Source organism: Lethenteron reissneri, chromosome 5 (assembly GCF_015708825.2).
Source record: "Lethenteron reissneri isolate LAM-NWPU_2019-01 chromosome 5, ASM1570882v1, whole genome shotgun sequence".
NCBI lineage: Eukaryota > Metazoa > Chordata > Hyperoartia > Petromyzontiformes > Petromyzontidae > Lethenteron > Lethenteron reissneri.
Genome location: NC_083783.1, coordinates 8,997,897 through 9,024,907, shown reverse-complemented (window position 1 = coordinate 9,024,907; position 27,011 = coordinate 8,997,897). Strand labels below are relative to the sequence as shown.

The following is a 27,011-nucleotide window of genomic DNA, read 5'->3' as shown; positions in this document are numbered from 1 at the left end:
ACCGCGACGAAGGGTTTCAACCGAGAGGGGTGCACGAACCATCGCCGCTTCCCCCAACGAATGCGCACGCACTGTGGTCGCAAGACCTCGACCACTTCCACAGGGCCCCGCCACGGCCGCGCCAGCTTAGGGGAGGTAGCCAGGGGCACTTGGGGACAGTGCAACCATGCCCTGTCCCCCGGTTTCCACTGTATTACATGCGCCCGACCCAGCCTGAGGCGCTCGTTCGCCCTTTTGACGTTGGTCCGAGTTCAACCTCGCAGCATCCCGCGCCTCTGTTAATTTAGCCAGATTAAATTTGACGTGGTCAGCCAATTTAGTTTTTCCTTGCGGGTCGGGGATCTGCAGCTGGGCGCGAACAGGCGGGTCGGGTTCGCGACCGTACATAAGGTAAAAGGGGGAAAATCCCGTAGCTGCATGGGGTGCCATCCGGTATGCCGCCAAGACCCCCTGAATATGCAGGTCCCAATCACTCTGTGAATCTGAGACCTGCTGTGCCATCATTGACGAAATGGTGCGATGCAGGCGCTCGACCATTCCGTCAGTCTGTGGGTGATACGGGGAGGTCCGAATTTTCTTTGTGCCTAAGAGGTCACAGACTTGTTTAAGTAATTTGCTGGAAAAATTTTTACCCTGGTCGGTCAGCAGCCGTTCCGGAGCACCTTTGTCCAGGACGTATCCCTGAACAAAGGCGTCCACGATGGCTGCTGCCGACTGGTTGGCAAGGGGCCAGGCCATGGGCCAGCGCGTAAAATACTCGACCCCTGTCAGCAAATACCTATTGCCCCTGGGGGTGGCGGGAAATGGGCCCAAGATGTCCAGCGCGACAAGCTCATTTATTCTGGACACCTTGATTGATTGTAAAGGCGGGTTAGACTCCCGTGCCGGCGGTTTCCGTTGCGCACACCGCGGGCATGAACTCAAAAGATCCCCCACATCCTTTGTCATACCAGGCCAAAAAAAATCTAGTTGTATCAGTGCAAGGGTCTTTAGAGTCCCCAGATGTAACAGGCGCTCATGCGCGGCCCACACCACTTTGCCTCGCAACTCAGAAGGGACGACCAGCCGATGTCGCTGTGATTTGCCGTCCCAATGCATGAGCAGACCCTGTACCATTTCCCATGCACCTGAATCACCTTTCACCCGCCCAGCACCCCCGACGCGACGACGCCACCCGAGGAGGGAGGTATCCTCCATTTGGAGGCGCCCCCACTCAGTGACGGGCAACCCCAACAGGGAATCCCTTCCCTGTTGTTCGATCGAATTATCAGGCAGTGGTTCGTCGTCGTCGGTGGCTGCCAGGATCGGAAGCGATGCGTCCCCCGAAGGTCTGCAACGTCCCGACCCCAGGAGGCATGCACATTCCGAGGTGGTAGGCATGCGTGACAGAGCGTCCGCGTTGGTATGGCGAACGCCCTTACGGTAGGTGGTCTCAAAATCAAAATCCTGGAGAACCTCCAACCATCGAGACAACTGTCCCGATGGTTGTTGAACTCGCAGGGCATACTGTAGTGCCGCATGATCTGTGCGGACGGTGAAATGCCGACCGTACAGATATGGGCGATACTGTTGGATGAAAAAAACAATTGCCAACAGTTCTCTACGGGTGACACAATATCTCTGCTCCGCAGGAGACAACACCCGACTACCGTACGCGACCACCCGTTCAACGCCATCAACCACCTGGGAAAGCACACCCCCAATACCCGTGTTGCTCGCATCGGTGTCGAGCAAAAAGGGCTTCGAAAAATCAGGGTAAATCAAGGGAGGGGCTTTTACCAGGGCGTCCCGAAGGGAGCGGAACGCAGCCTCCTCCTCTGGACCCCAGTGGAACCGAACCCCTTTAGATGTTAAAGCGTGCAGGGGTTTAGCAATTGTTGCAAAATCAGCAACAAACCGTCGATAATACGACGCGAACCCAATGAAACTCCTGACCTCTCCCACCGAGGTGGGAGTCGGCCAGGAGCTGACACACTGCGTTTTGGCGGGATCGGTAGCAATACCTGAGCGTCCCACGATGTGCCCCAAATAACGCACCGAATCACGCAACAAATGGCATTTTTGGGGCTTGAATTTCAAATTAGCAGCCCGCATCTTTAGGAAAACCGCCCGCAACCTCTGGAGATGTTCATCAAAAGTTTTACCAAAGACGATAACGTCATCCAAATAAATGAGGCACGACTCCCATTGCAGTCCAGCCAAAACCAATTCCATTAAACGCTGGAAAGTTGCCGGCGCTGAGTGTAAGCCCATCGGCAACCGGTTGAATTGAAACAAGCCGTGCGGTGTACGAAAAGCAGTTTTAGGCTTTGACTCATCATCCAGAGGAAGCTGCCAGAATCCCGAAAGTAAATCGAGTGTGGAAAAGAATCGCGCTCCCGCCAAGGCGTCAAGCGATTCATCCATCCGAGGGAGCGGGTATGCGTCGGCAACCGAAATTTTATTAAGACGCCGGAAGTCAACGCAAAACCGCAACGAACCGTCCTGCTTTTTAACCAGGACGATCGGCGCTCCCCAAGGGCTGGTGGAAGGAGAAATGATGTCTGCGGCCAACATGTCATCAACAGCCGATTTGACATGGTCCTTTTCGGCGGGACTCAACCGAAACGGATTTTGGCGAATTGGCGCGCTGTCACCCGTGTCAATATGGTGACGCAGCAAGTGAGTACAACCCAAATCATATTTATTTCGACTAAAAACGTCGGAAAATTCTCGCAGTAGTGTTTTAAGTTGTTGACGCTCTGAATCGGACAGGTCCGTCGATCCCGCACAAAGCGCCTCGAGCCACCCTTCATCGCTGTCCGAATGCGGTCGCGACGCAGGGACAGTGTTGACGCGATTTACGGCGGGTTCCTCACACGGCACCGGCGTTGCGTGAGCAAGCACGGTCCCCTGTGGGACCACCACCGTCCGCGAGCCCACATTTAGGACCGCGATGAAGGGTTCACCATCCCCCCTCACTATGGTCTGGGCCGGAAGTAAGTCAGGTCCACTAACCCCGGCCCTAGACGGTCCCAACAGTACTCCTTGTGCCCCAGCACCCTTAACGAGGGGCCGCCGAAGTTTCAAGGGTACTAACATTTGCGTCCCCGGAGGGACGCGTACCGTTCTCTCCACGAACGCCGGCACCGTCGCGAACGCCGTCCGAGTCGCAACCGGTGATGGCAGAAACACCATGCGTCTGCCCGACGGAAGCTCTATGCAACCCTGGTCGATCAAAATTACGATCGGCATTTTGGCCAGGAAGTCCGTCCCCAGCAGGCACGGAACCGCCAGCGAGGAAGAAACAAAAATCGGCCCAGACAATTTTATTTCCCCGATACAAATTTGGGCACGAATTTGTCCGATGATGCCAAGTGAGCCCCCGTTAGCCGCATAGAATGGTATGTTAACCGGCATCAAGGGACGACTCCGGACAGGGAGAATATTATAAATTAATTCCGAAATAATAGTCGCCGATGCTCCCGTATCGACCAGGATTCGCACTTCAACCCCGTCGATATACCCCACCACGGCCGACGACCCCGACGATGCGGCAACCACACGATCGGCCAGCACGGACCACTGGCCGGGTTCGATATGGGTACCCAGAGTGGTGCGTGATGGTGCGATGGTGCGTGATACCGGCCCCCCTCTCGTTGCGGTGTTTGAGTGCGTGACGGGTGTGTGTGTGGGCCAAACGTGTGGGGTGCCGCGACTCGCCGGTTTTTGATGGTGAAGCTTGGGATGAGGCCCGTCGTCCCGGTGAGGTGTCGTCCCGCGCTGACGAGGAGAGCGGCACCCCGAGGCGACGTGGCCCCGGACGCCGCAGTTAAAACACCGTGGGAGCGGCGTCGGAGGTGACGAATGGTCGGAACGGCCCGACCCGTCCTGGCCCGGCCGTGCACTCGTCGCCTGTTGCCGTCGGTGGTCGACGGCATAGAGTTCCTCCGTCGGAAGGGTGGCTGCAGCCACCGCACGCCCCGCCGATGCCCTGCTGGCTTTCCGCCGGAGCGACAGGAGGTTTGCGTGGAGGAGCCGCGCCGCCTGGAGCGATGTCATTTCCGCGTCCTCCTGTGCGACGACAGCGATGTCAAGGTCGTCAGCCAGGAGGAGTATTTTCTCCGTCACCATAGCGTCGATGCCGTCGTCATCCATACGGGGGAAGGCCGACTTGGCCATCGCCAGGAGGCTCGTTCGGTACGCCAGGGGCGACTCCTTTTCACCCCGCTTGCGGTCGTAGAACTCCTGTCTGCATTCCGCCGATGGTCCGTAGACCCCTCCCAGCAGCTGCAGCGCCATCGGTAACGTCGCCCGCCTTTCTTTAGGTGCCGATGTGAGGGCTGCGAGCGCGTCGCTGTCGAGGAGCGCCGGCAGCGCGCAGAGAGCCTCCTCGTCTGTCCACCTCGCCATCTCTTGATGGGCGAGGAATCGCCTGCGGAACCCGGCCCAGTCCCCCTCCGCGCCGACGAACTCTTTCAGCGGGGGCAGCCTCTGATGGAGTGCAGCGGTCGTTGTTGATTCCCGCGGGCGGATGTCACCTCCACTCGGCTGTGCGTCGGCACGAGCGGCCGATGGGATCGCCTGTCGCGGTGGTGATGACGTCGTGGCTTCAGCGACGGCGATGCCGGAGTGGATGTATAGGCTGGCCACGCCCCGAACAGCTGCAGCGTCGACGGCGGGAGATTCAAATTCGGGCTGCTCCGAAATGGCGGGAAGGCGCCCTGGTCGTTGGGCCGCCTCGCCCCGTGCTGAATCACCGGCCCCCAGCCGCGTGATGGACTCCAGCATGGCGGCAGCGGCATATAACAGCTCCGCCAGCCTCCCGTGAGCCAGCCGCAACGCGTCTGACTGTGATCCTTCTTCACTCAGATGCCCCGGTAAGGAGACATCAGGCCCCGGCTGCACTGTGGCTTGTGTAGCCGTCCCGGGCGTTTCGATCTCGGCAGTATCTTCTTCTTGCGGTACTTTGGCCCGCGCTGTCTTCCGCGTGTCCATGTTCGAGTTTTACTTCTGACACCAGTTGAAGTACCGGTGAAGACACTTGACGCCGAGGTGGAGGCACACGGATATTTATTCAACACAACTCGTATGTGACATACAGCACTGGAGGGGGTATCGGCCCCCTCACCCGACTAGCTCAAGGATACACTTCCTGGCTAAGTCCTAGCCTACCTCACAGTCCTCCACTACTGGGCTAGGGGAGGCTACTTGGCCCGACACTGGTAAGTCGAGCCGGTACCCGGAGTCCCAGACCAGCTCTTAGAAGAGCACCGGCTCTGGCTTTCGGGACCACGCCGCTGGCTCGGTCCTGTTCGGCCCTGACAAGGACATCGAACGAGGGAGTCCAGGGCTCTATCTAAGACGTCTTCAGTCTTCTTAGTTAACTATAACATAACTAACTCCCGAGCCCATATAACGTCCCCTTTTATACCCAACCCTCCTTGAGGGGTGGGGCCCCGGGGGATCATAACGCCAAACCAGCCCCCCCCAGGGTGTCTGGCTCGGACGTCGCAGAGGGCATCTCCCTGTGCACACACGTAGCCCCGCCCACTGTGTTTCTTTCCCATAGACTGCCATACATAACGGCCCTCTCTCTAACATCCCTACACAAGTGTAAGCTTCCAACTATTGTCGGACAGTCAGGGACACACCGCCTAGGTACATATCTGACAGGATAATAAATGTTTGGCTTTTTGGGGGTTTTATCTTCCTTTAGTAAATCATTACACTTTTCAGGCCCTTAAAAGCAGGGTTCATTTTTTCCACTGTCCTCTCCAGGGAATCTCCACCCCACATGTGCAGGTGGCGCTTCCGTGAGGTTGCCCTGGACTTTGTGCGTTTGTGTCCGGGGGTTCGATGCACCGCGCCGGTCGCACACACACAGCGACATACATCCACAGACACACGTGGAGACGCGTCAACGGCGCTCCCCTTTACAGGGTAATGACCTCAAAGACACCGCCGCAGCGAGGGCGGCATGGCCCTCTTCCCACGTGCTCGCTCGCAGTTAAAAAGCCATCGCAGTCCCTGAAACCCCCCCCCCCCACCAATGGCCTAAGAGGTGCAAAATGCCAATCGGCCAGCAATACAACAGTGACGTTGAAGGTTTAAAACGCAATTAAAGTGAGGGTTATTAAAAACATTGAACAGATTTCAACTACTTTTTTTATTTTATCAGGTAAAGCCCATTGAGCCATATAGATCTATTTCAGAAGCGACCAGGTTTGTAGATCAGTGTGCTAACCGCCGTTCACCACCAAGTGGCGGTGACATCACCACGGCTCCTGTGCCAGGCTAGGTGCACTTTGAGGCCACGTGAAGCGCCGAAGGCTCGCTGGCAGAGACGTCACGGAACAGACCCAGCAGGTGCCACGGGCTGACCGACCCATCCTCTCTGCTCTTTAGCCGCCTGCCGCTCACACACGCGCACACGTTCAACGAGCCGTATCGTGTAAAAAAGTAAAACCGTTCCTCGCTCCATACCCCCGCGTACGTGCCTGGGCCACCTAGCCACCCGTGTCACACAGAGCTCAGCGAGGCTCCCCCCCTCTTCGTGGGGCAGGCCCCCGCGAGTGCCCCACTTCGCTGGGGCCTTCAGTGAATAACGGCGGTGGGGGGGGGGGGGGGGTCCGTGGTCTCGGTCACGGTGACCGAGACCCCGAGGTGTGCGTCTTGCGCAAATTAATTCGGGAACCGTGGGGAATCGATTCTCCGAGGTCACTCTGGCGCTTTAACAAAGACACACCATGTACCGCCTGCGCCAATCACGGATCGAAGGGGTTTTCAAAGAGGTCTCGTGTGTGTGTGTGTGTGTATACAGCGAAGGAAAAAAGTATTTGATCCCCTGCTGATTTTGTACGTTTGCCCACTGACAAAGAAATGATCAGTCTGTAATTTTAATGGTAGGTTTATTTGAACAGTGAGAGACAGAATAACAACAACATAATCCAGAAAAACGCATGTCAAGAATGTTATAAATTGATTTGCATTTTAATGAGGGAAATAAGTATTTGACCCCCTCTCAATCAGAAAGATTTCTGGCTCCCTGGTGTCTTTTATACAGGTAACGAGCTGAGACACCTGTTCACAGAAGCAATCAATCTATCAGATTCCAAACTCTCCACCATGGCCAAGACCATCCAATGGCAAAGGATACCCCGTATAGCCGTAACAGCCTGTGGGGGCAAGTGCCGTTAGTGAGCACCTATGAAGGCCGGCACTGCACACAAAAGGGGGTGGGTGGCCAGCACCACACCCTTGTGTCCCTAGAGGCGATGTTTACACAACGCACCAGGCACTCATCTGAGGGCGAGTTGGCATAGGGGAGGAACAGGACCAGATGAGATAATCGTCACTGGTGGTGGCCGTGAGCGACCTATACATGTGTATATACACACACGACATCAACCTCCATACGCCACTGAGTGGCAATGATGTCACCAGGGTTTATGCCATGCTCGGTGCACTTTGAGGTCCCGGTTAAAGCCAAAATGTGAGCAGGCAAGAGGTCATAGAACAGACCCGGGTGTGAGTGGGTTAAACGGGCCAGGAAAATAACTCTCAGCGCGTTATATACACAAACACACACGGACACACAGCGGAATGTTTCAGAGACAAAGATCCCCCGTTTCGCCTTATATATAACGAAAGGAAGTGCACTTGGCAAGCAGCCACCGCTTGTCAAAGAGCGAATGGAGACCCCCTTTCTCAAAACTTTACAAATGCACTCGCATTTCTCTTCGCCCTCATATATTTTTCTCTTCCCGGCTTTAACCCCCGGGTCAACAGCCAAGTGGCTCAGCGGTAAAGCGAGTGGCTCGGAAATTGGCAGCGTATGACTTCAAATCCTGGCTGGGGTGGTTGACTCAGTCCATCATGCCTCCCTCTGTTGTCAATGAAACGAGCCAGCACTGTGGGGAAGTCAACAGTAGTTGTCATGCGGATGGACTCGGCCCTGCCATAGGATTGTATCATTTCCACCACTGACTCAGGGCTGTAAACAAGCGACGGATCACCATCTCAATGTGCCCTTGAGTAGGAAATAACTTCGAATTTTGACTTCAACCAGTACTGACCTAAAGCCGCCCATAATGGTTCAAATAAAATATATTCTTAAATTTGCTTGTAGACCAAGCCCTGTGGGCAGAGAACCAGAGCCAGGAGAGACGATGGAGATTAATGGGGCTATGACCGCAGACAGAACATTGCATTTGCCCGGCACCGCAAACCAGAACGGATGCTTTTAAGTCATTCCGCAGCGGGGGGGGGGGGGGGGGGGTTCTGGATGATACTAGCTTTTAATGCAATTTACCATCGCGGGCAATCACATTTGCGCTTGTCCCCGGCGCGATACGCTCCCGACGGCAAGCCTGTCCCCGGACGGCCCGTGTCATGCCACTCGCAACACACGACGATACGATCTGCCACACGGCACCACGATGGCAGAGCGCTCTGTGGATCGCAAAAGCGGTGGCACCAAGGCGCAAGGCCCTGCAATTGCTTGCTCACGACACCGCTGGCGGAAAATGCTGCCAAAATGAGTTGGGCGACTTTCACCGTTCTTTCCAACTACGGAATCGTTTCTTGTTTGGAGGAATAGGATCACAACCGATGAGGGAGGAAGCGACTTTTGCGCGTTTAGTTTCGTCCTTCCCTCGCACCTCCGATCAGCATGGTTGGCTACGTACGGTGGGAAATAAGTGCAACATACGTACGGAATTAAGAGGGAACTAAGCAGAGCACCCTCGAGAGAGTATTTTGGCCGTCCCTTGCACGCCGGCCAGACGCCTTGGAAGTTGAAGGAGTACCCACACACTTTATCCCAACACATGTGACCTTCCCATTCGACTAACAAGTGGGGGTATCCACTTAGACTGATGAAACTCGCGCTGTTGTTTCATCAATGTATGTTGGACTTCTTTCGCACCGTACGTAGCCAGCACGTGCTAATCAGAGGTGCGGGGGAAGGCAAAAACAACTAAATACAAAAAGCAGTTCTAAAGAAATTCGTTTTCAATCGTGATTTTAAGTGCATAGCTCCAGTGGCTTATTAATATCGGAAGAGCGTTCCAGACGGCCGCAGAAGCGCATCTGAAAGCGCGCTATGCAGCGAGCGTCTTTGTTCGATGGCCAGCCAGAAGCCGCTGCTGCTGCGGGGATGATGACCGTAGTTCGTCCTTGACGAGATCAGCGAGGTATCGTGGTTCATTTGTGGAAAGCACTTTGTGTGTGCGCGTGTGTTTAATGAGGGAGGGGGGGCTTAATTTCTCAATTGAATATTTTCTTGGTCGCCTTCCCGAGTACGGCAATACGGTCGGGGCAAGTGCTGTTCGGCTTACACATCCATTAGGGTTGGCACGGCACAGGACAAGCGTCACGTGGCCAGCAGCACAGCCATCCACCTTTATCTTCCCAGTGCTGATTTCATCTCACAACGCACAAGGGCACTCGTCTTTGACCGACCAATGGGGGGCCTCAGCAGCAGTTTACACTTCACCGAATCGAACCCAGGCCACCGAGTTTGTAGGTTCAGTACACAAAGCTTGGATCCTACCGCGTTCCCCGCCTCAACAGACTCCGTTGGGGCGAGTGCTGTTAGCGAGCGGTTATGAAGGCCGGCACGGCACATGAGGGGGTGGGTGGCCAACACCACGCCTGGCCACCTTTGTCTCCCCAGTGGCGATGTCTACACACCGCACCAGCCGAGTCGATCTATGGGAGGCCCATGACTGGTTCAGATAATCGTCACCGGTGTTGGCCGTGAGCGGGAATCGAACGCGGGTCTCCGGCTTCGTAGTGCAGCGTAGCGCTAACCGCTGCACCACCGCTCCCCCCACACTACAGACACACACTCACAGCGCACACTGGTAGACACACACACACACACACATGCCCGCGTGTTAACACAAGCCTGCCCAGTGGACAGGGAAGCTGTTAAGAGGGCAGTTCCCTGGGTTATCAAAACACACACACACGAGAGAGAGAGCTGGCGAGCGGGAGAGCGCAAATCCTGCCCATCCTCGGTCAGCCGGCCACACATTCCTGGTTGCCCGGGCAACCACAGGGCTGCAGCTGGACTGGTGGGATCACGGCAAGGGGCCTTAGGGGCCGTCCATAAATGACGTCATGCACCTAGGGGGGGTTCAGACATTTGCGACGATGTGTGACGAGGGGGGGGGGGGGGTGTGTCAGTCTGGAGGCCCGGAGCCGGTCCACCGGTGACGAGATGTTCGAGATCCACCCTCGAGCCCGAGACAGTTTTACAGCGGGGCTTAAAACAAGCGTCGTTCCAATGAGCTGGCCACGTGTGTGGTCACAGTGCGCATTCGTGATGGACCAGACTCAGAGCGGGATGGGGCGGGGATAACAAGCGTTCGGACTTACTTGCGTACTAACGTTGCACGTCTGACTAGCTGGAGACCAGGGGTACAGGGTGGATGTGTCAAACGGGCAGAAATGTGAACATCCACAGAGCGAAGAGTTTTCCCACGATTCAAGGAGTTTGTGCTTTATTATTGTGCAGTAACCAATGGAGTGGCTGTCACCTTCCAAAGACATTCACGTATGCGACCTCTTCCCATATCTGCCCTAGACCTCGCGCTCCCTCGTGAGTCAGATATGCAATGCTGTACTGCATTCGATTTTTTTTGGATTGCATATTCCTTTAAATCAATTCTGAGTGGCTGCCTGGAATTATAACTGCGATTCTATTTTCCAAATCTACTTACGCAAAAGCTGTTGATTAAAATTCGAAACCTTGGCATCGTCAGCATCATCACTTGTCTGTCGATATAAAACACGGGGAAAGCATAAAATATTCACACGGAGGTGGCTTTCCAGAAGGGTTTAATTTTAATACGTGAATAATTAACTTGCACAATGGCCGTGCATTACTGAGTGATCGATGTCCATTTGTAGGCTTTGCGATCGTGTGCCAAGCAAGCAACAAGGACACACACACAACAGTTAAAGCTGATCTCATATCACATATCTCAGCAATCAGATCCCAGCCATCACTTCTCAACCGTGAGATTTCAGCCGCTGTCTGAACCGTAGTTTTATGTTAGTTATGACATCTTCAACCATGAGCTTAGCGCGGTCTTCTTTCCCTCCATCACCACAGATCAAGTATGGCCTCATCTCAAGCACGATCCCATCTCAACCACAACCACCACCAACACCATCTTATCTCGGGTTGCATTCTCCTCTCGGCCACGATTGCATCTCAGCCAGTTGCACATCAGCTGTGGTCTTCAGAAAGAATTCCACCTCGGCCGCTGTGCCATCTCGGTTTCGACCTGAGACCGAGTGAGAAAATGCCGTCTCCTCCCCTCGAAGGCAGGGCTTGAGCAGCCCACGACCGCCAAATTGGCCGCACTGAGCCCTGGCCTTGAAACAAGTTGCATGCGGACATCTGGGAGGTTGGTTTTTCAATAGTGAGGAACAACGTCTGGAACGATTGCCACATCAGACACAGCACATCCAGTATATCTCTAACTATGGCTCTTGCTACTAGCTATGTGGCCTACTCCAGTCTAAAACCAGCGACCCAGGAAACATTCAGTCATAAACTAACGTCCTGGTCTTGAGACTCGGTGATGCTTTGCTGTGCAAACTAAATACATTATGAGATAAATGACGATAAATAATTAAACCGTGTGGATTGATGGCAGTTCAACGTTGTATGAACATGATAATTGTTTTTTTACCCTTCTATCTGGCAACAAAACTGACACCTTTTTTTTACAAGAAGTCATGTTTGCATAGACCACAATACCTGCAGCCATAATGCAAACAAAAAACATAACTCTGATAATATATGCACTGTCCTTGAAGTTGATTGGTCCACACCCGAGACAGCTTTCCTTAGAGCCTAGTCTCACATGGGTTAGACCAGATGACGCCAAAAGGCGCACAACTCAAAGACAATGCACCATCAGAGTATGAGAGCTCGGAGTAAGCATTTACACCATTGGAACCTAATTTGCCAGTAAAACATATGATAATTGTTTTTTTACCTTTCTATCTGGCAACAAAACTCCTTGTAAAAAAATAAATAAAAACAAGGTGTCAGTTTTGTTGCCAGCTGAAGGGTAAAAAAACAATTATCATATTTTTTACTGCCAAATGAGGTTCCAATGGTGTAAATGTTGTATGAACATCCCCGCGCTAGCTGCACCCGGTTGAAAAAGAGGAAGTGGCATTGCCACTTCCGGCATTGGTGGCAGCTCGTGTTATCGCCCACATTTTCCCCCACCGGCAGCGGATGGAAAATTAGCCGCATGACCACAGAGCGTGCCGATGGTTGGAGGAGAGGAGGGGTAACGTTACATTCACACATCAACGCCAACAGTAAACCTTTGCTTCTCCAAGCGTGCGTGACAATGGGGAGAGGAGTTTTTGTTCCACCTCTCTCCCGGTTTCAGATGACATGACCTTTGGGCATGAGCCCATTTGTCGCTCGATTTCACCAAACCCTCCCTGCACCTTATCCACATTTCAACCCCCACCCCCTCTTTCTCTCTGCTTGCAATGGAATATCCCATTTGAACCCATGTGACTTTAGCAGCTCTGAAAAATAATGCGCTCTAGAGGAGGCAAAGGGCAATTTAATGTGGAGCGATGAATTGTATTTGTTTTCACGGGGGGTTAAACACTCTAGGGTAATACACGAGATAAATGAGAACAGACGGCGCAAAATGCATACGAGACATTTCATTGCTGGTTCTAGACGAATGACAACATTTCCCACACATTGTATCCGTCCACATTTTGGTCACATTCTCAGTACAAGTTACAAACATGTAAAATCTCTTCCGTAGCAAGAAGATATGAACACAACATCGAAATGAGAAAAACGATGATGGACATGGAAGCACCAGGGTCTTGATCGAGAGGCCTAGGAAGGTGCGAAGTGGTGAACCGGGGGGTTGGGGGGGGTGATGGCCCAGGACAGGAACGAGTTGGAGAGGGCAGATGGCACCATGCGTGGTGGAAATCACACGAAGCAGTTTTGAGTTGATTTTGTTTAACCAGGTGCAAACTCAGTGCATGTTTATTTATGCAGACGTACAAATATATATGAAGCTTGCAGTTCAAAGGAACACAACAGCATGCAACGTGCCCCCCTTGTTTATTTCAAATTGCGTAATTAAAGGGGGTGGGTTTAACTTTAATCGCTCACGACATTCGCATGCTCGCATACTTGTGTGCATGCAAATGCAGTTTCCAAGATTTCACAAGAAAAAAAACCTTCAACTTCTCGCAAAAAAGGGATCACGATTGACCCCAAACAGGGCCTCCCCTCGGGGCTCCCAACACCCCTCTCTGCTTCGCCGCAAGCAGACGAAGCTTTGCCCGCAACGCGGTTTCCCTTTCAAAGATAGCCCACAAAGGGCGCTGCTAATGTCTTAATTGTAACAAACAAAGGGCGGCTCTAAACAATACAGCTGGCTTCATGAAAATTTAACAGCGACGCGATGGGGCAGCGCTCGCGACAAATCCCCGCGCTTCCAGGCAGCGCCGCCGCTCCGCGTTTGGCATTCCCAACTGGCAGTGTGCAATGCTCGATAATGCGGCTGCTACTACTGCTACGCATCGCTGGCCCCCGTCATCCGCGCTGTCAACGCCGCACAGTGTTGTCGCTTTGATCGCGTTAGGTCAGGCTCGGACAAGTTGGCTCGGGATGCGAGAAAGAATAGAACTTGTGGACATCTTCTTGGTTCTTTCGGTAAAGTCACGTAGAATGGAAATAATAAAATAATTAAATTTAAACTAAATTAAATCATTCTCACGACGTTTCGGCCACAACGCAAGTAGCCGTCCTCCTCGACAGACCTGTTCTCCACCTGAGGACGGCTGCGTGCGTTGTGGCCGAAACGTCGTGAGAATTATTTTATTATGTTTTATTATTTTATTATTTCCATTCTACGTGACTTTACTGAAAGAACCAAGAAGATGAATCCCTGCAGTCACGAAAGCTTTAAATCGAAACTTGTGGACAGTTACAGCTCCAGAAGCGAGGGACTCGGTTTGTCCTCAATAAGGAGCCTGCCGAGGTGTGATGGTTAGCAGCACACCAGACTTGCAATGAAGAGGTCAGCAGTTTGATTCCATTACACGGCATGAAAGTTGAAACGAAGATTTGCCTGTGGTTACTGCCAGTCAGGTACTCTACTCATTCCAGTGTACCAGCGACCGAGAAAATATTCAGTGAGATATTAAGTCGCTGTTACATGCATAGTTGAAACTATTGGCAAGCTTCTCAAATCCCCGTCTCTGTCCACGAGGAGTATAAACGGGTTCACCGCAGATAGCGGATCGGCAGGTTGCGGTTTGGTGGACTACAGTGCGGATACTCTTCCAAGATGTGAGGCCAACGAAGAAGAGTTTGTTTAAGATGTAGGCTTTCACGACCAATATTATTCATAATAAAGGTTTTTGGGTTAGATCGCGTTATTTATAAATGTGTCGTAACCCTCCACCACCCGACACGGCCAATCAGTAAAAAATGCGTCACGTTTACAAAGGACAAATAGTTCACTACTTTGTGTTGAAGAGTGAATCAACATCATTTAAAATGTGTGTACCCTCAAGAGAGGCTCCCTGGGACTCACTCAAGAATCTCCGTCTTGTGGAGACCCTTTCAGTGGCAGTGGGGTGTGACAGCAATTGCAGGAACGGTAATTTTACATTCAGGTACAGTTACCTCTTTGTTGAGTGTCACTCCCCATCAGTCTATTTTAAACTATTTTTTTTTAACAGGTAAGGCTCACCGAGCTACATAGCTTTCTCAGAACCGACCTGGACACAAATGATAGGTCAACGAAGTGGCTCACCATGTGGAGATTTCTAGCAGCCAAATATTGTAAACGTGTGGACGGTCATTCTAAATGTGGAGAGAAAAACCGGAGGACACGGAGAAAAATCCACGCGGCCATGGGAGAACGCTGTAAACAACACATTGTGGGCACTTTTTTTTATAGTACTCATGTGTTGCAGTGGTGTTGCTTATTATTCTACCTTCCTTCATTCACTACAAAAAAAACTATTTATATTTTACCAGGTAGGGTCCACTGAGCTTTGTGGCTGTTTTTTCAGAAGCGACGTGGCCACAATTGAGAGCTCAACGAAGCGTTTTTTTTTTTTCACGCGGATAATTTATAGCCGCCAAATAATCTGAACGCGTGATTCTAAATGTGGAGGGGAAAAACCGGAGGACCCGGAGAAAAAATCCACACGACCACGGAGAGAATGCCTAAACTCCAAATATACAACAGCAGGCGTCAGGGTCGAGATCAAACCCACGACCTCCTGTAAACCGGGCGAGGTACTTAACATCTCGCCACCGTGGGACGGCCCCATGAGCTGCCACCATAGTCAATCGTCACAACGATCTCCTTAAAGTGCCATGGTTCGGCTCAAGTAGCCTGTGAGGGCCCAGATATACAAACTGGCAGCACTGTATGAGGCTGTTGCCACTTACTGCGCAAGAAACGCCATCTCTGAAAGCCCAAAGGGAATTCCTAAAATACCCCAACTGTGACATTAGCCGCAATATTAAATTCATTACACTGTGTAGAAAGCACAAGAATATCGGCAAACAATTTGACTAATTCCTTATTCGTTCAAAAACATGAAACCTTGAATTAATATCGAGAGGTGTTTCGCTCTGCCACCTACAAGTTTCCGTCGCCAATTTAACGCTTCACTCGCTTCGCAAATTGCTTTCGTCGATTGCCCACATTTTTAACAAAGTTCACGGCTTCTCGTTGGCCGTGACGTGGAAAATACCTGCGTGCTCGCCAAAGGCAGCCACTTTCACACGCCCGTACATGCAGCAGCAGCAGGAGCAGCAAGAGGGGAAAAATGTGCGCGAGTCACTCACCCCACTGTGTCTTGAGAGATGAGGATGTCAAGCGAGTAACCCTAGTCACTGCCTGGCCGATGGTTCCGACTGGCCAATTGGAGTCACTCTGAGGATCAGTATCAACCACAGCGTCCAGCTAATCAGAGATTAGCCGTCGGTTCACACGACGCAAGCCACTTTCTCACCCGTTAAGAGACCGCAAACGATTAAAAATGACGACGGTTTTTCTCAATGCACTTTGCGGCCCCCGAAACGATTTGCATCCAAGGTCAAATTAGCACGAGTTACATCAGACACGCCAAGCTGTGACTTCCTCCTACAGAAATCTGAAATGTTCTCGAAAGCAAGTCTCATACCCCCCCAAAAAAATAGAATGGCCCCATTGGCTCACTTTGTGTTCATTTTTTATCATAGGTCACAAACCCAAAATAAACGTGTGGCACACATTAACGCAACATATCACATTGCCAGCATAATAACACTTTGCTGGCAGTGACGACAAGCGGCCTGCACTGTCCACTCTTTGGAAGCCGGAGAGCTGCATGTGATCGTTTAAAACGCACATTCCAGCAACCCACGGCGACATTATGCAATGGCGCATTCATGAAACTTGCCGTTTGGGATGGAAACACCCCCGGAATCTTGGGACTGGTTCACATTTTGGCATTTCACTCATCAATAAAAAAATATACAAAATAATATTTTAGCTCCGTCAACCCACTCGCATCTGAAGGCATCTCCATGCCATGTTAGTAATGTTGGTTGTTCGACCACATTTCCATCATGCTCGCTCATCAGCGTGGGCTTAAATCAGCGAGCATAATAGCAACACAGTACACCAATGGCTATGACTGTACTTTCATCTGTTGGCTACCAGACCCCCGCAGCTCATACTGTTAACCTCTTTCTTTATGCATGGCGGGCGACCATTCAAGCACCATCCAGGCTCAACCCTGCTTAGTAGCTCTTGAGATCCGATGAGGTCGGGAAAATTGCAGGTCGATTTCCTATGACCAGTTGAGATATTCACTATCCACCGATGTTAGCCGTGGCTGAGTATCGAACTTGTAGAGATTTCGGAGTTCATTGGGCAGTATGCGATCCAGTGTGATTGAGAACTACCACATAGCCCGGGTTACCAGAAGCTTTGGAGTGTGAGGTGCACCCACAACTGAAGCCCGGTGTCAAAGGTACTGTCCATAAAAAAAACCTCGTCACACACACACACACCATTTCCGGATTATAAGATGCACCCCCAAATTTTACTTTACAATACAGATGGGCAAAAAAGTGCACCTTAAGATTCATAGAATCCAGTCCGTAAAATAACATTCGCTTAAATAGATAATCCACATACATTCATGGTCATGACTTAAATCCAGGCAAAGTGAACTCGATTTCGCCCATCTGCCTTGAAGACCTGATGGAGGTTATACAAAAGCCCTGGATTACTAACCGCCCATGCTTCAAACAACTGTAGATGCAACGTTAGACTATGCCCCCTATTGCAGTCATAGAATTGGAGCAATAAGAGTGGCACTTATCCAAGCGTGGGGTGAGCTCATGGAGGGAGAGAGGCCACGCATGAATTAGGCGGAGGCTGCAGAACTGCCCACACCAGCGGGTCATTACAAAATGCAACCACGTAATGGGGGGAAACTCGCATTTAGAAAGAAAAGATATTAAAGGATTTGTGCCCAGTCTGTTTCACATGAGCCACATGGCGTGACTTCTCAGTGCAAAGTACGGTACACTATAGCTTGGATGAAGAAATCGAATCCTCTACCAAACACATTCCTGCGGAGGGAGCTGGTAGGAACGTTGGGTTGCTCGGTCAATGGCCAGGGTCAACGGCGGCGTGGTGTATTCCGCAAATATGCCCGACTGTGAGGGCGGGCACAAGCCGGCGTGAGTAGGTTAAACGTTGAGTTTTATAAGGGGACCACGGGGTGACCAGCCCCACCCCTCCCACCCCCCACCCAGCCCCACCCTCCCCACCGAGCCCCTCCCCACCCTCCCCTCCCCAACCAGCCCCTCCCCACCCTCCCCACCCAGCCCTTCCCCACCCTCCCCTCTCCACCCAGCCCCACCCCTCCCATTTTTGGATGCACGACAGACGGACGGACACAATAATCTCCTGTGGGCTGGTGGAACCAGGTGGTTCCTACCAGTATTATTGGTTTCACTGACAAATGGACTGATTGGTGAAAATAGTTGGATTTGTAAAGCTTCACACCTCTGTTCTGGGAGGTGACGAGTGGGGGGTCTTCTGACCAAATTGGCATCATCAGCTAGGCCAGGGGTCGGCAACCAAAATAACAAGAAGAGCCATTTGTTTACAATTCGGTACAAAATTCAGTATTTCAAGAGCCGCAATGCATCTGAGTACATACAGTACATACGTACATATCGTCAAGAAGCAGCCCGTAAAGAGCCGCATGCGGCTCCGGAGCCGTAGGTTGCCGACCCCTGAGCTAGGCCATGCCGAGTAGGGGTACATAGAGGGATGTCACTCGCCTTTGGGTGGTCAACACTTTTAACGGGGTCCGAGTAATGACCAGCAACAATAAGAAAAAGCTAATTCCAATTTTTAGTCGATTAATCGACGAATCGACCAATCATCCCAGCTTCAATACAAAGTAAATAATTTAAGTCAGGCGAAAACCCACAAGGACTTCAAATTTCACTCTCGTACAAGATAGACCAGGGAATTCTAGATTTGAAGCTTTCGTGACTGCAAGGATTCATATTCTTAGGTTTTTTCGGTAAAGTCACGTAGGCAAAAAATTAAAATTAAAATGAATAAAAGTAAAATAAAATAAAAATCACGACGTTTCGGAGGCAACACAAGCTTCCGTCTTCAGGTGGAACCGTCACAGCCCGACAGCTGTATCAAGTAATAATTTTAATTTTTTACCTACGTGACTTTACCGAAAAAACCAAAGAATTTGAGACCAGGGAATACATATCAGTGCCCTTTAGTCAATCCACCACTGGATGTGTGAGGCCCTCCCTATGCAGTACGAGTCACGGGGGTTATTTGACCATACTTCACCGCGCGGGCAAGAGCGGGTATGGTGAAGGTGGTGGAGCCATCGACCGAGGTGGGGTCATAGTGCTGTCTAATAAAGGCGTTTTGTGCACGGCACGCACAACGAAGTAGGCAAGTGTGTACGGTACGGTATCATCAATGTGGGTGTATAAACCCAGCCCAATGCTGCGATAAACACAGTGATGACATATGCTACTTCAGTTTAGTAAGAGCAGAGTACTGTAATTATAACATCATGTAATTCAATTACCGAAGGCCGGTTTGACTTAATGAATACTGTTGCAGGACTGACACGCCAAGGGTGGACATGTATTGTGTGAATTTTGACATCTGCCCAGTAAGGGGCCGTCCATAAATGACGTCACGCACCTGGGGGGGAGGGTCAAACATTTGTGACGATGTGTGACGAGGGGGGGGGGGTGAGAAATGTGACGTCACATCAAAATGCTGAAATTTAGATAAATATAGACAACACGTTCTACTTAATTAAATTGACTTTTTAATAAATGTTTTCTCCTACAGCATCAGAGTGCAGCGCCACATTAAATACGCACTACAATGACAATAGTTTAAAGCGATTTGAAGCATGTTTAATTTGGGGGGGGGCAGAGCTTTGTGACGTCATTTGAGGGGGGTCTGACTTTTTGTGACGCCGTGTGACGATGGGGGGGGGGGTCAAAACTCGTCCAAAATCGCGTGACGTCATTTATGGACGGCCCCTTATCCTTTTTAACGCTGATCACAATTAAAGAATAAGGCGCAAAACGACCGGCTCCATCGAGAGCCCCCTTTTTAGAACATAGGACACTCAACATCAACACACCCGCGGCGTGTTGAGCGTTAGAGGTCGCGACCACGCAAGATACAGTGCATTAGGGGCCGTCCATAAATGACGTCACGCAATTTTGGACGATTTCTGACCCCCCCCCCCCATCGTCACACGGAGTCACAGAAAGTCAGACCCCCCCCCCCACTCAAATATGACGTCACAAAGCTCTGCCCCCCCCCCCTCCCCCCAAAATAAAACATGTTTCAAATCGCTTTAAACTATTGTCATTGTGTAGTGCGTATTTAATGTGGCGCTGCACTCTGAATGTTGTAGGAGAAAACATTTATTAAAAAGTCTATTTAATTAAGTAGAACGTGTTGTCTATATTTAATTAAAGTTGCGCATTTTGATGTGACGTTACATTTCTCACCCCCCCCCCTCCTCGTCACACATCGTCACAAATGTCTGACCCCCCCCCCCTAGGTGCGTGACGTCATTTATGGACGGCCCCTTATGACATTAACACCACACCCCCCTCCCCTTTAAATGCTTTAACAGAACCACACAAACTCGCCCGATAACACAGATGTTTTTGTAGCGGTTTTAACCAAGAGGGCCCAACTTCGCTCGGGATGTGTGAGATGTGATAACTCCATCATCTTGGTCGTCATCGTTACTTTGGCTTAGCGCCAAGGAGGAGGAGGAGGATGGAGACTTCCCGAGACGAGAATCTTCCCAGGACCGAGAGCGATGGACCACAGAGGGAGGGAAATGGCGAGAACAGGAGGAGGAGGCTTCCCCACGGCTCCCACAGCGACTCGTGCGCGTAGCGGTGTGATGGTGGAGGATGGAGTCAGTCGCGTGGAAAGCGGTGCGCTGTGTACATGTTAGACAGTTAGAGTGTGTGGCTGGTGTGCAAACATCGCCACTGGGGAGACAAAGGCGGCCGTGGTGCTTGGTCACCCAACCACGTTGCTCGCTATTCACCCCACTTGCCCCCACCCCGCTAAGAGTTATGTTAAAGGCTTTACGGGGGATCTTTGTCTTTGGGACCGATGCCGTTATTCCAGCACCATGGAATCTTCATTTGTCACCAGCGGACAGCAAGACGGGTGGGAGGGTTGCGACTCTTTTAGAAGTCGTGGAAATGTGATGACTCTCAGACGACAGAAGCAACCCCCCCCCCGCCGCCGCCTTCGACCCAACACCAAAGAAACCCCCCCGTCTAACAACTATAGCCAACAATGCTCAGCAACCACCACTACTATCCACGTCTCACTCACAGCTATGCCAGTGTGTCGTATTTATACTGTGAAATGTGTTCAAATCAAACCCAAACCCACACTCCCCAAAATCCACCCAAAACTCTAGGCCAACAGCAGACACGAGGCTTACATTCACCAGCCCACGTCTGTTTCATACTATGTACGCACGCTGTTGAATTTCTGATTTGGTGAAGTATGGTCAACTTCAGCAACCGGCATCCCCCCTCCTCCTCCTCCTCCCCACCAACTCTGACAGCAGGAACAGCTCAAGAACCGCCCCTACCACCACTCAACAATAGCAGCAGACACCAAACTCGTCTATGTAGCCCATGCATCATTTAACAATACGAAAGCACACTGTTGAATTTTCGATTTGGTGAAGTATGGTCAACTCATGCGACCTCCCAGAAACTGGAAAAGCCCAGCAGTGCCAACTCAAGCAACCCACCCCCCTTACCTAACCCACTCACAAGAATGTCAACAGACACAAAGCCCCCAGCTGTACAGCCCCATTGTCTTAACAACAATGCCACTGTTGTATTTCTATTGTTGGTGAAGTATGGTCAAGCCCCCCCCCCCCACCGCAACTATAATCTAGCAAAGCAGCACAACTGTTCGCCACGCTAAGCTTCAGAGAGCACGATTATACGTAACAACTATCCATTGCCTTGTCGTACAGAATGATGCGTTTGTAGATGTGCCCCTCTAAAGTAAACAAACAAAAAAATGGATAAATTATTGTGATAACAGAATGTTGATTTCAAAGCACCGGTGTATTCCTTCCCCACCCAATCTCTGGGCGCGTATTAAACATCTTTAGACGATCTCCTCTCGCTGTTTTCACAATATTCAATCACCTGTTGCATAGAGAGAGAGGCTGGTTAGACTAAAAATAGTGGGGTTGACTAGAATGGGATCATCCTGTCCCTGCATGTAACGCGGGCTTGGGGAAAGGACGGTCAAATCCTGGCGTGACGTACAGCACATGGCGTGGGGAGGCATTCATCCATCTGTGGATTGAGAATGGCGATACTTTTATCTGTTTGTATAACCAATGATGTTTCTCCAGATGATCCGTGGCCACGTGGTCCTCAAAGTACACCTAGCCTGGCACCAATCTCTCACGTTGAGGTTGTCACCGGCGTTGCTTGCCTATTATCAGCCAGCGACTGTCATCGTCACATCAAGTTATAAATTATTAAATCCCCCACGGCTCCACTCTGTCCATCCAGCGGTCTCGACTCAAAGGACCACAGCAAGTCCATTGATCGCGTGTGGCGGAGGGGTAAAGTGTGGGTACTCTCGATTCTATTCAAGACGCCAAGCCACCGTGGAAGAATAGGCCAAAACACCCTCGAAGAAACAGACTGTGGATCTCTCTCGCCCTCTCGGACTCAACTCGTTATTTGCAAGCCCTTCCCCGAAAGCCGTTGCGTGAGCAAGTCATTACCGGGAGCCGCATCTATCACGCGTTCCTTAACTAATCAAACTCACCTGTTGGAGGAGGCACAGGTTAAGGGGGGGGGGGTGTTGGCAGCCTTCCCAGTACGTGGTCGTAGATAGACTGGAGACGGAGTGGGTGTGTGTGTGGGGGGGGGGTTAACCCCAGCGCTTCGTCCTCCCCGCCACCACTGCCTCGCACGAGGTTAAAGGATCCCTGGGTTCGAGAGCGCGAGGCGTCGATGGTTCGCTCACGGGAAGGAGCGGCCACGATCTTCTGCAGGAACACGCGTGTGGAGGTCTGGCGAGTGGAGACTCTCTCACTCCGGAACGCAGTGGGGATGGGGGAGGAGGAAGGGGGGGCTAGCAGGAGGAGGGGGGGGGCTAGGAGACCACGCCCTGTATGGAGGCCACGCCCACCCATTCTACCCCCCACCTCCCCCCACCTCCCCCACCTCCCCCACCACCCCCCACCTCCCCCCACCTCTGCCCCTACATTCCCCTTCCAGCAGCCGCGCCCTGATGGCGATCCCTACACAATAAAAGTCCCATGGTGCCACGGCAAAACTTAGTTTTGCGTTCGTTCTGGAAAGGACAAGCAACGTGAAGGACGTTCGTCAATAGCACTGTGGAACTTTAAGAGGGGGGCGAGGAGGAGAACGCCACACAAAAATAGGCGACGTTTCGAGCAATGGGCCTTCTTCATATCACGCATCAATAGAGAGGCCAGATAGAGTGGATACAGATTTGAAGATCGCACTTTGCACTGTAGGGCCGGATGACAATTAGATTTTTTTCCCCTGATGACAAGTTTTTAAATTGCCATGTGAATATCGTTACCGAATAGTAACTACATTACAAGACGTATTCCAATAATGAAAGGTGTGAAAGAGAAAAACTCACTTATACTCTAAGTAACGTTATAAAATGCTGCTGGTACATTTTAATTATGGGAAAACATTTAAGGTCAAAACACAATCACACTTGGCAATGCGTTCCCGAAGCAGAGCAATACGTTTAACACGCAGGCTTTCGCGATCAATATCATCCATAATAGAGGTTGTAAATGTTGTGGCTTGGCTCTCCAACACACCAGTTAGTGCTGTACTAATGACGAATTGGCATGTTGTGTTTACGTGACAACCCTTACTAGTTGGCTGTGTCGGGTGGTGGCGGGTTTTAACGACACATTTATATATGTACGCGATCTAACCCAAAAAAACCTCTATTATGGCAGAGCAATAAGTTAAGAGAATGTACACATACATGAAGCTAATACTGAAATCTATATAGATACATTGCAACTTTTAGATTAGTAGGCGTATCCCATATGTGTCTCTCCATATAACAATTAAAGTATATGTCTTACATAACCCGTTGGCTCTCAACAAACTTCTTTGAGTGCATCATTTCAGCACCATTAACTGCAGCACACGTAAACTCTGTACCGGTTACGAAATAACGTGGCATCGACAGTCAGGCTTGCTTGAATTAATGTTGATAAAGTGCCAGACGTTACAGGTAAGGACCCGACCTCTCATTAAGATACGGGGCCTGAGTTTGACGCAACATCATGTTATATGTGATGCATTTCATAACACCACGCTAACGATTACGTTGCGTTATGTATTAAAAAAGTTGTCATTCTGAACGGGAGGTAAATCATTGACAGTTCAGTCACCCTTTTGTTACGACATTCGTTGTGGTTTTCCACACGAGAAGCCGCTGTCACCTTCCGCACCAGGCACGGATCATCGAATTTGGCAACACAGGTTCGGTTTGTGCGATTTCGCGAATATAAGGCAAATCTATTTCTACCCAACCCCTACATGCGGTTTTAATTCACTCATATGCGATTCTTAGTTCGGACGAGGGATAACACATTCCTGCGGAGGGAGCTGGTAGGAACGTTGGGTTGCTCGGTCAATGGCCAGGGTCAACGGCGGCGTGGTGTATTCCGCAAATATGCCCGACTGTGAGGGCGGGCACAAGCCGGCGTGAGTAGGTTAAACGTTGAGTTTTATAAGGGCACCACGGGGTGACCAGCCCCTCCCCACCCAGCCCCACCCCCACCCAGCCCCACCCTCCCCACCCTCCCCTCCCCTCCCCACCCAGCCCCACCCTCCCCTCCCCACCCATTTTTTGATGCACGACGGACGGACGGACACAATAATCCCCTGTGGGCTGGTGGAACCAGGTGGTTCCTACCAGTAAGACGTGCCCTGTCTAAGCCCACGTTTCTAAACAGCGTGAATGATGTCATTAAGCCTGAGCATGTTCTCTCATGCACCTCGTATCATTTTGGCTTCTCAGCGTGATTGAACAAAATTGGTTCACCACATGTCTTGCACACTGCCCTTGCAAGGCGGATTAAACAATATAATTGTTTTGGAGCAGTGTTAAGCCACATTCATTCACGAGTGAAATCTGAAATGGATGCTGGGTCCTCCACCCACTTCACCAATCCGCACTGACACGCGTGGTGTAGGGTGACACTGCATTTTACTCCCAAAGGAGTGAATGCACAGTACTGTATTAGGAATACAACACAGTATGTGCTATGTGTGTTTAACTTCGTTCACACCGTACGTAGCCAACCGTGCCAATCGGACGTAAGAAGAAGGGACATTGGCTGAAAATTCAGCAAAATGTTTTTTTTTAATTTTAGGGCCCCAATGTTGACGAACGTATTGAGTGTTATGTTTGCTAACGTGTGCTTTACGACGTACAACGACTGCCAACGCGGCAGCAGCATCACCCACTTAATGTGTTTTTTTTATAATGGTTTATTCAGGTGACGTCATTGAGCCTTTCGGCTTACACGTGTCAGCGGTAGCACCTCGGTGACGTCACTGACGTGCATCCAATACGTGAGCGACGGATCTGCTCTGAATGTTCATGTCTTAAGTGATGTCTTAGCGTTGCGAGAGGCCCCTTGCAGAGGGCACCACGTGGGTACATAAGAGATGGGCACTTTTATTTTAGCAGGTAAGGCCCACTGAGCTATATTGCTCTTTTTCAGAAGCGACCTGGCCACAAATGATAGCACCAACGAAGTGGCTTATCACGTGGGAATGTATGGGAGTCAAATCCTCTCAACCCGTGTTTCTAAATCTGGAGGGGAAAATCGGCAGGACCCGGAGAAAAATCCACGCTATACCACGGGGAGAGGGAACATGCAAACTCCAATATACAGGCATCAGGCTCGGGATGGAATCCGCGACCAGGCACGGGAGTTAACAACTCGCCCTCTTGGTCGCGGTAAATTTTAAATGTTGGACCAATGTTGGTTCAACTACATGTCACATTGGGCCAACGTTGCACAATTCTTCGGCATGAACGCATCGATATCACCACGGTCACAATCATCGCCATGGTCATAAATGATCATGAATCATGGCCATCAATAATCAGATTCATTATGGTAATCAAGCATTATATCTGATCAGTATTCATCATGGTAATATTTAATCGACACAAATCATTACCATTCATCAATCAACGTTATCATTAATCATCAACAGCATCATCATGGTCATCAATGGCCGTACTGTACCGTATAAGTAGAATCAAATTATTCCCTGACGCTACAGCTGCATTGGCAGTGGTTCACAAGTACAATTAACAAAACAACTAAACCCATTCAAAAAATAACACTGTGGGACCTTAAAATAACAAAAAAATATGCGACGATAATTGTGCTTGTGCAGCACTGCCAATGCAGCAGCATCACCAAATGATACTCAGCTTTAAATAAAAAAATCATCTTGGTCTGTTGAGTACTCACAAATTATAATGTACTTATACTATATAGGAAATCCACTCATCCATATGACTATTGTGATGAGTGTCCTGCATTTGGTTTTTATTGTAAGATGTTTTCGACCAATTGACAATAAGTGTTTATACAATTGCTGCTTTTTTGCGTTTAGTTTGTTATCCTTCCCCCGCAGCTCCGAGTATCACGGCTCGCTACGTACGGTGCGAAAGAAATTCAACATACACACACGTGGGAGAAAACGCGCGAGGGGGCAACGCTGTATCCCCGTACAGATTGGAAACAGATGGCGATTGCTGCACGGCCTTCTTCTGGCGAGCAAGGGTATAGGTAACCACCTCGACGCCCACGCGCGAGGTCACCTGTGTGATCCACCAATCCTGGATGCCTTCACAGTGCTGGCTAACAGGCGTGCAAAGCCACCAGAACCCGGCTCACAAGCTTCAGAAATCAAAATGTGTTTATACTGGAGGAATCCGATGAGCTACGAAGCTCTTTATTCACAGATGTTCCAGTCGGGGTATTAAACAAACACGTTGGCGCACCTTCTTGGTTCTTTCGGTAAAGTCACGTAGAAGGGAAATAATAAAAATAAAACATAATAAAATATGTTCTATTTGCGTTTAGTTTATTTTATTATTTCCCTTCTACGTGACTTTACCGAAAGAACCAAGAAGATGAATCCCTGCAGTCACGAAAGCTTTAAATTGAATTTGGCGCACGTTTTATAATCGGGTGCACTCGGTACGGGCACGTGGAAGTTGTAACACGTGCGTTGCTCGATGACGTCACGTCGCCGCGGCTCAAGAACGTTCGTGACGTCACGCTCACGGAACGGCGCGGTGACGTCATGCGTG

At 50.6% G+C, this 27,011-nt stretch overlaps 1 protein-coding gene across 2 annotated transcripts in view; it reads right to left on the bottom strand.

Moving 5' to 3' along the window:
• Nucleotides 1-22,710, bottom strand: part of AGPAT4 (1-acylglycerol-3-phosphate O-acyltransferase 4) — a 46,904-nt gene extending 24,194 nt beyond the window's left edge. The window contains exons 1-2 of one of the 2 annotated variants that reach the window (XM_061568062.1): nt 22,431-22,710; nt 15,869-15,956 (exon numbers count right to left, since the gene is read on the bottom strand). The gene's annotated coding sequence lies outside the window, so the exon portion shown is untranslated. The remainder of the gene's footprint in view (nt 1-15,868; nt 15,957-22,430) is intronic. The other variant, XM_061568053.1, reaches the window with a different exon arrangement.
• Nucleotides 22,711-27,011: the final 4,301 nt, after the last annotated feature.